At 33.9% G+C, this 13569-nt stretch overlaps 1 protein-coding gene across 1 annotated transcript in view; it reads left to right on the forward strand.

Annotated features, from left to right (window-relative positions):
* The window catches only part of LOC133206149 (serine/threonine-protein kinase MARK2-like), a 271416-nt gene that overhangs the window by 32190 nt on the left and 225657 nt on the right, over positions 1 to 13569 (forward strand). The gene's annotated exons all lie outside the window — the stretch shown is intronic.

The following is a 13569-nucleotide window of genomic DNA, read 5'->3' on the forward strand; positions in this document are numbered from 1 at the left end:
AAGATGCTGGCGATTTATTATCAAAACGGTTAAAAATATGACGTCATTTGATTGTTGCGTAGTTTTGTCAACGTTCCAGCACCTGTGACAATGCAGTGTAGTCGGAAAAGCCCTGTTTGAATTCACCAGTGCGATGTACTTCTAGTCATGTTAAATTATTCTTACATTTTCGGAAGAATTTGATTTACATGTATCCCATATTACCCGTAAATTATACAGTCATTCTATCTACACCTTAATCGTGGGTTAATTAACGTGAGAGAGAGAGAGAGAGAGAGAGAGAGAGAGAGAGAGAGAGAGAGAGAGATATTTAATAACAATATTCAGGAAAAGCGCCAAATATTACACGAGATTATATACACATAATAGAAACGAAACTTAAATTCATTGTGGAAAAATATTTACCATGTCCTATAATTCTATGTAAAATAATTTCAAAATTAGTTTGATTCGCTCTCCCTCTCAATTATGCCAATTTTTCTCTACATCCTCCACAGTTTGTTCATTTTTCTCTCTCTCTTTTGTCTGAGTAGATGATAATATAAACGTCATCGATATCAAACAAAATATTTTGATCAATTTAATCGATCAAAATATCAAAAAAAATGGTTATAGCAGGAAGGTGAATCATTAAATAAATATGAATGATATTTTTCATATTATTTCTTTGCTTCTTCATCATGACATGTGTTTGTTTACATTTAAATGAAAGCGGAAGTGACTTTATTGACATGGCAACAGTGTACTTAAGCAGATTGCAATATGCTTAGCTAAGAATTGCTGAGCATGTTGCTTAGATGTTTTATGCAACGAAAATTAAGCATGTTACTCAGCTAAGAATATGCTTAAGAACCTTAAGCATATACTTAAGAAAATTCTTAGAATTTTTATGCATACGAATCCAGGGCCGGGATTCATAAAACTTCTTAGTAAATTCTTAAGTTTAAAAAAGCACTTAAGTTATATATTTTATACTTAAGTCCCCTAAGTATTACTTAAATTTGGTAGAAATACTGAAGTGTAATTCATAAATACACCTAGTGCTTAAGTATTGACTTAAAGTTAAGTGTCCTCAGAAGGTGTCTTAAATAGATAAAAAATGCTTTATCAAAATAAAAAATAATGTTTTACAGAAGACATTTTAATCTTTCAGTAAGAAACCATGATATTACATCCAACTAGAAACTTGTTCTGACTTGGAGATGTTTATCAGTTGGTAAGATGCAGTATTGTGCAATGTTGATGACAAAACTGTATCAGTTGTGATGTAATACACATGGAACTAAATACCTCCAACACAAAAAAGTGCGCTTTTTGTTCGGGAAATTGTATGCGTTGATAGGGTGATCTAACTTAAGTGCTCTAATTTCCTCAGAATTAAACTTAGCTAAGAATTGCACTTAGAATTTATATGAATATGACTTAAGATTTTTTTCTTTGCTAAGAATTTATTTCATACTTAAGCGCGAATCTTAGCACAAATCTTAAGTATGTTTATGAATCCCAGCTCTGCTCTTTAAATAAGGGGGGTAGACGATATTTTCCATTGATATCGGACTTTAAAGCATCAACACATTTTAAAATATTCTTGGATATTAATAAATGTTCCTTAAATTTTTTCATATGTTTTACACATATAAAATTAAACATATATTATTAATAGAATACAATGTTTTAGCTGTAAAACCCTTTGAAATTGGTGAAAAAATAAGCATTTTTGTAGTTTTTTGTCTGTAAACATATGTTCCCCCCGTGAAACACAAAAAGCTTTGGTATGAATTTGTGAAATGACAGTCCATATTACCTGTAAAAAGGAATTTTTGTTTCACGGGGGGGGGGGGGGATATTTTAAAAATATTTTTCCGTTTTCCGTTGATTTCTATAGTGAAAAACACAAGTTTTGCCCAAATAATAGAGTTATCTCTTTTTGTTTTTCCTAAACAAATATTGTTTTATGAAAATTCATATTAATATCTATTTAAATATGAAAAATCATTCAAATGTGCTAACTTTTGAAAATTGACTTGGAGGTATGCGGGAGAACAATGCTATCGTTCGCAGTTCTTAAAATAAAGCCTTTTAACTCGTTTAAGGCATTAATTTTAATACATAATAGATTTTTTAAAATCTATTTTATACCTAATAGTTAGATTATCGTCTTTTCTTCGTTTCTGACGTAATGATAAATTGATTATTTAAGAGGAATTTACAAAAAGTGCTAAAATAAAAAAAAAGGGAAAAAACATAAAGTATCTGCTCTCGAAATTTCTAACCGAGGGATTTTAAAATCTCACAATTATATCTGATTTTTTAAAAGTATTAGCGCCTGTCATATTTTGTAGCATTCTGTATAGACAAGAAAAATTCTTGAATTTTGACTTTTTGAGATGCCCCCTCTGAAAAATAGACTTGAATTTTATGTTCTTTTTATATATAATAGTATTAATCATCACATATTGTAATATAAGCTAAAAGTCTGTTGTAATTATATTTTTGTAATTTGCTTTGAAGTGTGAAAAACTACTTCCCAATTCAATCCTAAAGTTAATGTTACTGTATTTTGAGGTAATCCCTACAAAATACCCATCCGGTAGACTTTCCTGAACCTTTGCAAGCATATACAGAAGCCAGTGTATGCTACACATGGTGTAAATATAAGCGCTTTTACCGGTATATCCAAAAAAAAAAAAACCAAATCGGTTCCCTTAAAAACCCAAGAGGGTAGTCCAAGAAAAACGCGAATTTTTCGTAAAGTTCACAAAGTACCTGACTAAAATTATTACTCCAGCTAGAGGGTCTTGAGTTATTTAAAACGATCCAAGGTCATTGATTTACTCAATTTAAAACACAAAAGTATATTATTTTTGTAAATAAAGACGTTTCTAGAAACCAAAATGAAGCTTATCTTGAAAATATTTGTATATTCAAAAATATTAAGTGTAAAATGTCGGATTCTTTTCTATGAGGAAGGTATCAGTGATGCTCCGCAGCCACAACGGTTTCTATACATAGATTTCGCGCTTTCCTTTGCGTAGAAATCTCAGGTAAATCAATGCATCCATGGACGAGTTCATTGGTTACTCTGAAAGGTGACACAGGTTTATCTATCGTTAACATCTGCCTACTTAGAGTGATAGAACTTTAATAATAGCACAAATTTAATGTTATATTCTATCCCAAATATGTCTGTATTTTCGTTATTGAAAAAATCGGACCCCTTCGGTAACCCATAACGGCTGAGACTTGTTTTTGACTTGTAGCACAGGCCCGTAGTATGCGGGATTTTTGGGAGATTGCCATCCCCCTCTCCACTTTGAAAAACGTTGCCACAGGCCTATAACAAGCTATTTGGATTGCTGTATATCAAATGTTGTGATGTCGTTTAGCAAATAGTAAATAAATACAAATCAATGCAAAAAGTATTAATATGTTGACTGATAAAATTAAGCTTCTAGGGTTGTTTTGTGAGCTTAATAGTATACGATAGGAAAAAACAAATATGCTGTACTACGTATCAAAACTCCATTTTTATGAGACTTGTAAAAGTAAATTTTAAGAAAAATCAATATAAATTATATTTCAATTCCTTGCCAGTTTTTAAAGGTTGATATGCTTGTTAAAAGTAATGCTTAGTAAATAATGTGATAACATAAGCTGGGGGTGTGAGGAGGACCCTTAAAACTATTTTATTTTTCAGGTATATGTACATGTATGAACACGCATTTTGTTTCCTAGTACTTGTCTTTTTTTAAACAGAAGATTTTGAAACTCAATTGCCTTCGGCTTATGTCATTTAAAGATATGTATAACTGTTCTAAGTTGACTTTCTACAGCTTGAGTATCTCTGATGTATTGTGGGTAAATACATGTACTTAATTAATTAGGGTCTTCCGTTTCCAACGGAAGACCTTCTGATGATTCTGTTGGTTAAGATTATTCTCTTTTTTTCTCAACGGATTTTGCTCAATTTTCCAGAATTTCTAGACGTCACAAAACTCTAACAGAATGCTTGAAGATATTTCAAAATCAACTTCCGCTCATGAGTTATTTCCCTTATGAAAATGAAAATTTAGGGGCTTTAGTTCCCAGACAAAGGCTCGGAGACTTCAAGAGCTAGAGGAGAAATACTACTGAATTTAAATAGCATTGAAATTGTGCAACTCGGTTTTTGACTTTTGATTTTTGCGTTCAAAACAGCGCTAGATAGGGGTAAAAAAAAATAAGAACGCCTAAACGCGAAAATTTACACACATTTTCATTTGTATCTTTTAAACTAAAAATATTTTGTTAAAACGTGTCGAATAAAAATTGTGCATGGCGCCACGGCGTCTTGTTGAAAAGTTGGTGATTTAAAATCAATAAATTTGTAGAAATCGAATTGAGATACCCAGTTCACCTGTTGTATCGATTAGCTGGGCAATGTGTATATATATTGTATACATTTTGTATATTCTATGTTAATTGCGCGGATTTTTGGGGCTGCCTAATTAATTATACATCTCTTATCGGGATGATGACAATTATCGGCGACGGGCACCTGTTTTTTTTTCTCCAAAGAAATGATTCAAGATGGATCTTCACCTCGGAAAACGTTGTAAATTCTTAAAACGATATCTTTCATCATGCTAAATTATCGTGCGATTTTAACAATCAAGAAATTTTTTTTACAATATTAAGGTTCTTCCACAAGAGACATAAATAATTCTGTTTATGTAAAATAAAACTACCGGTATATCCTTTAGGAGCTAAAATATTATGTGATTTTAACAATTAAGAAACAAAATTTACAATATTAAAAAAGGCATAAATAATTAATTCTGTCTCGTCTTTCATAGCCATATATTTCCATGAAAACTAACCGCATTATACAATGTGTGAGATGGATATAAAATTATAGAAAAATAATTTTAGAGCTAAAAAAATAAGAAATTTTTTTCTTGTTTATTTTAAGAGCATTTTGATCGATATCCTCGATTTATTTTTCAGATTGGGTGTCTGTTTATTCATTTAACTACTTAATACCAAATTGAAGAAGTTTGTGAAAATATTCATAACAGATTTAGAGATTTTACAGAAAGAAAAAATAAGACAAATCTATTCCCGTTAATTAAATTCTGATACGAATATTCAGTATTTTTCATCATTTAAATAATTTTCTTTTTCTAAATCAATTTTCATGAAACAAATTAGAAATTTGAAAATCATTCTGAATTTTATGAGTCCACAGTTGCATTGTAATCTTTAATGTTTATAAAATTATATTTAGACATAAATGTTATAGTTAATAATCACAATTTAACATTTTAGTAAACAATTTTAAGACAGTTGAACATCTAACCATTACCAGTTCTACTTATCTGAATTTTATCTTCAATATAAGAAAACAAAAACACAGTCATTTAAAAATGTGAATTTTATTTTAAAAATTTTAAGGAATAATTACTGATAAACTAATGAAAAGTTGATAAAAAGGTCGTTGAATTACGACTGAAAGGTCACTGAAAGATGACGGAAAGGTCACTGAAAGACGACGGAAAAGTCACTGAAAGACGACGGAAAGGTCACTGAAAGATAACCGAAATGTGTCCGCTGAATGGTGACTGAAAGGTACGTGAATTCTGGCTGAAAGGTCACTGAAATGTACCTGCCATTCAGTGACTGAATGGCCACTGAAAAGTCACTGAAAGCCGCCTTACAGTTTTAACTGAAAGGTCTTGTTTCTTCCTGTGATGGTTAATTTGTGTCCGATGTACGGTGAAATGGACATACTAGTAAAAAACAACTTTTAGAAAAAAATTATTTAAACATTGAAATGAAATTTCTTTAAAAGTTCTGTAAAATTACCAATCACTGACACATTTCACCAAGCCCGACTCGCTCCGTTGAAGTCTAATATTAAAAGAACGTCAACTCTAAAAATTTGTAAAATCGTAAAATTCTGGTTATTCCCCTTTGAATATGACGTAATTTTAAGGCCATTCTCGTGGTATTTTATCACAACATGATAATTAAAATCGGTATCATTAAAAAGTTTAAATCTTCAGCTTCAAGACCGAAACAATTAAAAACACGAGAACACTCAGGTTCAATGAAAGTTTATTGCTTAAAGTCCGAAGCAAGGTATGTGTCCGATGCATGGTTTACTCGCCCTATCGACAAACATGTGCTCATTGTTTAAAGGCGCAAAAACTGCTTCTTCTTACATTCGCTCTCTCTGTTGCAACCAAGGGTTGTGACATTTTGAAAATTATAATTCACCACGTGAATTCTTACCTCAGATAACTCTGTGAATAATAAATTCCGTGACATGACTTGTAAGGTAGCATGTTTTGTGCTAACTAAGTCAATTGTGCTCAAACACGTTAAATTGTCGAACATTGCATGGACGAGCTCATATTGTTAATTTCGTTATGAAACCTTTATAAATAGTGTACTTGTGCCATTCAGAATAAAGAAGGAGATAGGAAAGAGTGATTTTCTATTTTTTAATACATGTCATTGTTATTTATCTAGTCTAATTTTAGGCCCATTCAGCTCCACTTCTCATGCATACCTTATGTTCAATCAAGGGCAGATAAGTGTAAATTCTCTTTATTTGGAAAGAAGTAAGGACAATAAAAACCCCATAGATTTATTTTATTGATTCACAGTTTAAAACCATTTTAACGTTTTAAAGAGCTAGGTTCACTTTATGCATAAAATGACCCTGTAGATATACCAATTTGTAAAATAACACTCTATGTTCCATTTCAAACATCAAGATAAAGTAGAGTCTTAGTGCTTTCATTTCCTATTAAAAATTTTCTCCTGATAGTTCAGGTTTTGGAAAACAGGCTTTATGAAATTGCAATGTTCTTGAATTTTAAGGAAAACAGGTATATTTGAGTACTTTCAGAGAAGAAAAATAATATGAGCGCACTTTTTGATCCAAAAAATAAAATATGTTTTGTAATCCTCAGAAACAGTTCTATCATTTGATGAATACACATTTTAGATCAGAGGTTGCGCTCTATATGAAATATCGAAAAATAGCTTTAAAAAATTGGCCGTTTTGTTGAATTTTTCAGGATATGAGGAAAATGACGCAATTCATGACGTCAAAATGCATTTACTAGCCAGAAAATTACGTCATTTTTGATAGATTCGCAATCAACAAGGGTCTAAATGATATTTAAAGTATTGTCAACTAAAACAAAGCAGTTTCACTTTTTCAGAAATTTACAGGGCCTAAAAAGGCCCTAATTGAACCTTGTTCTTTGATTCCAAATTGACAGAATTCTTTAGTAAATATACAAAAGTGGCATTAGATTAAGATATTAAAGCAACAGAAGCGACCAAAAAAGACCCAAAATTTAGTATAAAGTGCAACCATCCTTTGATGCGCTTAAATTGGTTCGGGTTTTGATTTATCTATCTTTGGGACAACAGCTGACACTGTTTTTTTGACAAATCTTTAAAAAATTATACTAACATTTTTTATTTCTTATCCCCAAAACGTAAGGGAATTTAATTTTGCTAATGTATTAGGTAGTTGCTTATGTATTAGGTAGGAAAAAACCAGTTATTCATTTTCATATACTTTTTGACATTATAACTGATAAATTTAGCTATTGCTGACAATTTGGAGAATGTGAATATACGGTCTTTGATATTGTTAAGCGCCTTGCAATTTATCTCAAAGGGATTTTTCTATGGATGAAGGGGTCTAAAATTTACTCCTATGCCTAAAAAAGACGACGTAGATGTGATCAAAGACACAGAGGAAATTGTCGGAAACTCAGACTAAGGGAATTTTTTTAGAATTCTGATTACAATAAAGAATCCTTAGTCAGAAACAAAAGTAATTTTAAACCGAAACCAAACAGGGACAAACACCTGGACGACTACTAGTAAATTAATTGTTTGAAAAAATCTGCATACAACAACCATAGTAATATCCGTGTGCGAGATAACATCTCAACAATTGAGAGAACAGCATTAAAAATATTACTAGTGACGATACCATTTTATCATAAAGAGGCTGACAAAGGAGGAACTATTGTTATCATGGCTAAAGAACATTACAAAGGAATGGTTCTAGAACAATTAAATGATATAAACTTTTATCAAGAACTACCTTCAAATGAAGACAAAAAACAAAAAAACAAAAACAAAAACTAAAAAAACAAAACGATGTCTACAATAAAGAAGTATACTTCAAAATTTATCAACAATTTAACCGCAAAAGAGGCAGATTTTCTTCTTAATTTTGAGGTAAAAACTAGTAATTTTTACGGACTACCGAAAATTCATAAGTCTAAACAAATTAAAACGGAATACAGGAAAAGAGTGAGCCTTATATTAAATAACCACGTCCAACAGACCTAAAGCTGCGCCCTATTGTAGCTGGGAACAAAAGTCGCTCCTACTTACGTAACTCTAGTTCTAGCTATAGGCTTTCTGGAGGAAAAACTTTTTTCTGAATGCAAGACATTTTTGGAGAAGAATTTGGTCTATACATTGAAAGAAAATGGAAACGTTATTTAGATGACTGTTTTATTTTTGGACGAAATCTCTACAAGATCTACAACATTTTAGCTACATTTTAAATCGGCTTTATGAAAGTTTGCATTTTACAATGGAAACCAACGAAAACAAATTGCCATTTTTAGACATTCTTATTATAAAAGAGGGAAGAAAAATCATAACGGATCTCTCCTATAAGAGCATAGATTCCCATCAATATTTTATTTTCATAGCAGACGTCAACCACCTAATTTGAAAAATTCTTACTACAGCCAAATTTACATCAAACCCTCAAAAACCGAAAATTTCAAAGTGCGAGGATCCTTGATGCGGAACCTGTCAAGTCCTACAAACCGGTCAATCCATGATTTTAAAAACGGACTGATGTAACTGGTTTATTATTCAAACCTACTGATGAGCCTGCATGGGGCGAAAGCGCTAAAGATTTAAGTTTGAGTTTTTTCTTTAAATTTTGATTTGATTTGATTTGATTTTCTAAAACGAGGTAAATTATTGACAAGTTGATGAAACAAGAATATCAGTAGTCTCGTTTAAAGTCATCATTTCGTAAGTTATATGGTCGATACAATGACCTTGCCAGCAAATACAATTAATCTTTGAGTCAAATGCTGACTGACGTTTTTCATACTAATTGTAAGGCCATTATTTACACACTGAATTGTCGACAGATTTTTCCGTTATTTCCCTATCATGACAAGGAGCACACGGCGGGTTTGACCGGTCGGCAGGGGATGCTCACTCCTCCATGGCACCTGATCCCACCTCTTATATTTTGGAGACCCGTGTTTGATCTGCTTCTATTTTGTATTGTTTAATGGACTTTTGAACTTGAATACTGTTCGTTATCTCCATATATTTCATTCCCTATACCAAGGAAAAATTTTTATTGTGTGTGTGTGTATATATATATATATATATATATATATATATATATATATATATATATATATATATATATATATATATATATATATATATATATATATATATATATATATATAAAGCACTAAAAACCAACAACACTGTATATCCTAAGTGTCGGATCTACTAAGTATATACAAGGTCACGGATGGAAATTTATATCAAGCACTAAAAATGACCAACGACACGACCAATAATAATTGTCAAATTTTCGGGACGCCATGTCCCTTCCTCAGGACAAAGAAAAAAGTTAAGAAGTCATAAAAACAAAGGAAATAGAGAAGCAAAAACAACTAGCACTACTACTAAACTACCAAACACTAAATATTTACAATGTTACATGTTTAAATGGACGTTTATAAACAGTTGTAAACAAAGAAATCCGGAGCGCTATGAATTGCGTCCGGTCTATCGGGTGTACTATGGTGAAGTGCCATTTACATAATTGAATGAATGAATTATCGCTAATTAATTACGACCAACAGTAAATCGTACATTGTCTTATTCTCTCAAAATAGCGTAACTCTACATGATAAAAAGAAATTAAAGAAAGATAATACGGAAGGGCAATTTTGAAATATGAATTTGGATATATTATAAATTTGGAAATTGGAAAAAAAAAAGAAATAAGCAAAAATGTAAGCTGTAAATATTTGGGTAGGTTGTTCCAGGATTGCTAATGCGAATTAACGGTAAAGTTTACACTACATAGAGAGAATGAACTTGTTTGTTACAATCCGGGATTGGCTCTAGTTCACGTTCATCCTGGTGAAGTCATTAAGTTTGTTAATATCATTAGGGCGGAATGACTTCAGCCTGTGCATCCAGAACTTTTCCATGCCTTTTCTCTGCGCGTCTGTCCATCTTGGATTATGGTCAATAACCACTACTGTCATGTCCTCCCATTTGTGACCTTCAAGGTTGAAATATTCCCCAACGAGTTCATTGAGTTTTTTGGTCCTAATGGTAGAACGGTGATTATTGACTCTCCTGCGGAGATCTCCTGTTTCACCAACATACTGTTTGGAGCAAACTTTGCAACTGATGAGATAAATGCAGTTGTCTGTTTGACAGGACAAATTCCCTAGTATTTTGTAGCTGCGGCCTGTAACGGGGCTGTTAAAGCTGTCTGTGTCAGAGCTGTACTTACAGAGAAGACATCTTCTGTCAGAACAAGTTTTAAAGCCCCCGTTAGGTAATGGATTGTCCAATCTAGTTCTTACTACCATGTCCTTTAGGTTCCTTGGACGTCTGTATGCAGCCAATGGGGGCTCCTTAAAGACCTCTGCCATTCGTTTATTTGAGTGGAGAATTGGTAGATTCCTTTGAAGGATACCGCTGAGGTTCTTAAGGACGGGATGGTATGTGGTTACCAGAGGTACCCTGCCGCTATTGTCTTTTTCCTTGTAGCGTAATAGGTTTTGCCTGTCATGTCCCGCCATCTCATCAATAGCAGTTTGTACGGTGCGGGCATTGTAGCCTCTCTTGCATAAGTGGGACTTAAGGAGACCGCTTTGTTCCTGATATAAGGCAGGGGATGAACAGATGCGCCGAATTCTGGTGGCTAGACCCTTAGGCACACCCTTAAATGTGTGTGGGGGATGACAGCTAGTTGGCATAAGATACAGATGGGAATCTGTGGGTTTCGTGTGGAGACTGAACTCGATTTCACCATCAGTCAGGGTAGATGTAGTATCTAGGAATATGTTTTTCGAATTAGATACGTCTACTGTAAATTTGATAGACTGATGAAAGGTGTTGGCAAACGAAATGAATGCCTCGAGGCTCTCGCGACATTCCGCCCACTTCATCTCTATATTGTCAATGAAACGCAACCAGCTAAGGGGCCCAAATGGTGCTTGAAGTAGCAAGTTGCGTTCAAGTCTGCCCATGAAAATATTGGCATAAGATGGTGCCATTTTCGTACCCATAGCAGTGCCATTAACTTGCAGGTAATGTTCTCCATTAAACATGAAGTTGTTATACTTGAGAACATGGCCTTTCAGATCATACCCTTCTCGTGACTATGGACGTCACATTTTTGTACACCAATATTCCGCACGATGAGGGTATCAAAGCCTGTAGAGAAGTCTGGGATAGTAGATCCATACAAATTCCTTCTACCGAGTCCCTTGCCAAGCTCCTTGAACATGTTCTCAAGTATAACAACTTCATGTTTAATGGAGAACACTACCTGCAGGTTAATGGCACTGCTATGGGTACGAAAATGGCACCATCTTATGCCAATATTTTCATGGGCAGACTTGAACGCAACTTACTACTTCAAGCACCATTTAGGCCCCTTAGCTGGTTGCGTTTCATTGACAATATAGAGATGAAGTGGGCGGAATGTCGCGAGAGCCTCGAGGCATTCATTTCGTTTGCCAACACCTTTCATCAGTCTATCAAATTTACAGTAGACGTATCTAATTCGAAAAACATATTCCTAGATACTACATCTACCCTGACTGATGGTGAAATCGAGTTCAGTCTCCACACGAAACCCACAGATTCCCATCTGTATCTTATGCCAACTAGCTGTCATCCCCCACACACATTTAAGGGTGTGCCTAAGGGTCTAGCCACCAGAATTCGGCGCATCTGTTCATCCCCTGCCTTATATCAGGAACAAAGCGGTCTCCTTAAGTCCCACTTATGCAAGAGAGGCTACAATGCCCGCACCGTACAAACTGCTATTGATGAGATGGCGGGACATGACAGGCAAAACCTATTACGCTACAAGGAAAAAGACAATAGCGGCAGGGTACCTCTGGTAACCACATACCATCCCGTCCTTAAGAACCTCAGCGGTATCCTTCAAAGGAATCTACCAATTCTCCACTCAAATAAACGAATGGCAGAGGTCTTTAAGGAGCCCCCATTGGCTGCATACAGACGCCCGAGGAACTTAAAGGACATGGTAGTAAGAACTAGATTGGACAATCCATTACCTAACGGGGGCTTTAAAACTTGTTCTGACAGAAGATGTCTTCTCTGTAAGTACAGCTCTGACACAGACAGCTTTAACAGCCCCGTTACAGGCCGCAGCTACAAAATACTAGGGAATTTGTCCTGTCAAACAGACAACTGCATTTATCTCATCAGTTGCAAAGTTTGCTCCAAACAGTATGTTGGTGAAACAGGAGATCTCCGCAGGAGAGTCAATAATCACCGTTCTACCATTAGGACCAAAAAACTCAATGAACTCGTTGGGGAACATTTCAACCTTGAAGGTCACAAATGGGAGGACATGACAGTAGTGGTTATTGACCATAATCCAAGATGGACAAACCCGCAGAGAAAAGGCAAGGAAAAGTACTGGATGCACAGGCTGAAGTCAATCCGCCCAAATGGTATTAACAAACTTAATGATTTCACCAGGATGAACGTGAACTAGAGCCAATCCCGGATTGTAACAAACAAGTTCATTCTCTCTATGTAGTGTAAACTTTACCGTTAATTCGCATTAGCAATCCTGGAACAACCTACCCAAATCTTTACAGCTTACATTTTTGCTTATTTTTTTTTTTCCAATTTCCAAATTTATAATATATCCAAATTCATATTTCAAAATTGCCCTTCCGTATTATCTTTCTTTAATTTCTTTTTATCATGTAGAGTTACGCTATTTTGAGAGAATAAGACAATGTACGATTTACTGTTGGTCGTAATTAATTAGCGATAATTAATTCGTTCAATTATGTAAATGGCACTTCACCATAGTGCACCCGATAGACCGGACGCAATTCATAGCGCTCCGGATTTCTTTGTTCACAACTGTTTATAAACGTCCATTTAAACATGTAACATTGTAAATATTTAGTGTTTGGTAGTTTAGTAGTAGTGCTAGTTGTTTTTGCTTCTCTATTTCCTTTGTTTTTATGACTTCTTAACTTTTTTCTTTGTCCCGAGGAAGGGACAGGGCGTCCCGAAAATTTGACAATTATTATTCTTCGTGTCATTGGTCATTTTTAGTGCTACTTGATATAGTCGTAACTTTTGTATTTTTTTCATGATATGTTTATGGTATCATCAGAAATAAATACAAGGACATACATGCACGTGTGTTATATTCTGATTAGTTAATATTCAGGTTGTTGTAACTTTCTACGTTTTCATTGA

This window comes from Saccostrea echinata, unplaced genomic scaffold (genome assembly GCF_033153115.1).
Source record: "Saccostrea echinata isolate AGI-Se365-2 ecotype Australia unplaced genomic scaffold, CSIRO_AGI_Sech_v1 ptg000054l, whole genome shotgun sequence".
NCBI lineage: Eukaryota > Metazoa > Mollusca > Bivalvia > Ostreida > Ostreidae > Saccostrea > Saccostrea echinata.